The 1907-nt window shown below is 34.0% G+C and overlaps 1 non-coding gene across 1 annotated transcript; it reads right to left on the bottom strand.

Annotated features, from left to right (window-relative positions):
- Positions 1-1331: 1331 nt before the first annotated feature.
- LOC131161129 (small nucleolar RNA R71) lies at positions 1332-1438 on the bottom strand. Its single transcript, XR_009138288.1, has one exon. It is a non-coding gene; the product is annotated as a small nucleolar RNA R71 (small nucleolar RNA).
- Positions 1439-1907: the final 469 nt, after the last annotated feature.

Below are 1907 nucleotides of genomic sequence, written 5' to 3' on the forward strand. Positions count from 1 at the left end.
TAACCCAGTTTTAAACTATGCTTGCTCTTCGATACTAATCTGAAGTAGTTTTCTTTTATGTTTGTCTGAGTTATTCTGCGCTTAATGCTTTTAATTAACTGGCCATTAATTAGATGATGTTGGTCTTGTGATTTGCTATCGAAAGGGGGAATTATAGGATAGATCTTCGATAATTCAGCATAGGTGAATATAGAGATCGAAAGACTTGTATGAACTTACGTAGCATTAAAAATCGAGAGTCTTATTGCGTTCTTGCGTTATTAATTTGCATATTCTTATGTTAAATAATAAATAAGAATATGTTCTGATTGACTATCGAAAGAGGCTTTTGGAAAAATTAGAGATTTGCTAACAAATAGAGAAAACAAAATCTAATTAGCTATATGAGTAAAGCATAGTGAGAAACTAGGTGAAATCGGTTTCCTAGAAGTTTTCACTCTCATTAATATGATATGTGGCAACTAGTTTTATTTTCGCTTGAATAGTTTATTTAAAGTAGCCTTATTTCAATTTTGTATTCTAAAATCATTAATCTTTCTAAGTAAAATCAAGATTAGTATTATTTCGGTACTTGGTAAAATTAAGACATCAATCCCTGAGGACAATACTCATCACATCACTATATTATAAAACTATGATATTGTACACTTACTATTTTGCACCGATCAATTTTTTGGCGTTGTTGCCAGGAATTGAGTTTTTCTTATTTTTTCCAATATCGATACAAAGTAATCTCGGTTTTAATTTAAAATTTTAGTTATATATATATATATATATTTATTTTATTGCTCTTCTTTTTATTTTATTTTATTTTTTCTTCTTTATTTCAAGTGTGTTTTTTATGTTGGATGCCTTGTGCAAGAATGCGTGACATTATTCCTTTTAATTTAGAGATTGAAAGAACTCTGAGAGCACTAAGGAAAAAGAGGGTACTAGCTATGGATAACAGACAACAAAATGTACAACTACGTGCCTTGAAGGATTATGTTTGGTCGATTGTGAATGACAACTATTCAAGTATCAGACACCAGCCCATTAATGCCAAGATTTTTTAGCTCAAACCTGCCTTAATCAGCATGGTACAACAGGCCCAATTCAGTGGATCACCACTTGATGATCCCAATATCAATCTGGTAATGTTTCTGGAGATTTGTGACACTGTAAAGATCAATGGTGTTACCGAAGGCACCATTAGACTGAGATTGTTCCCTTTTTCTTTTAGGGACAAGGCAATAGGTTGGCTATAATCTTTACATCCGGGAAGTATCATGAGTTGGCAGGACATGGCAGAAAAGTTTCTAGCTAAATTCTTTCAACCTACAAAAACAGCTCAACTCAGGAGTGAGATTGGTCAATTCAAGAAGCATGATTTTGAATCACTCTATGAAGCTTGGGAAAGGTATAAGGATTTGTTTCGATGCTGCCCACAACAAGGATTGCCATATTGGTTGCAGATTTAGATGTTCTACAATGGGTTAAATGGGCAAACTCGAACTTTAATTGATGCTGTGTCTAGGGGAACTTTGATGTCAAAGACACCTGACGGTGCTATTGCTCTTTCAAAAGAAATGGCCTCAAATAACATCAATAGCCAACTAAAAGAACTATGGCTAAGAAAGTTGCTAGAATTCATGAATTAGAGCTGTTTGTTGCACTTTTAGCTTAAGTTGCTTCTCTGTCTCATCAGATTTCAGTTTTGACAACCCAAAGAATACCACAAAATGCAGAATATATGGCGGCTACAAGTAGGACAAATCTGAGCAATGGAGCAAGTCAAACATGGGTTCAATACATTAACAATCGGAACTAAAATTATCAGGGTGATCCTTTGCCACAATATTACCATCCAAGGCTTCGGAATCATGAGAATTTGTCTTATGGAATTACAAAGGAATGTGCTACAACCT

This window comes from Malania oleifera, chromosome 7 (genome assembly GCF_029873635.1).
Source record: "Malania oleifera isolate guangnan ecotype guangnan chromosome 7, ASM2987363v1, whole genome shotgun sequence".
NCBI classification, from domain to species: Eukaryota; Viridiplantae; Streptophyta; class Magnoliopsida; order Santalales; family Ximeniaceae; genus Malania; species Malania oleifera.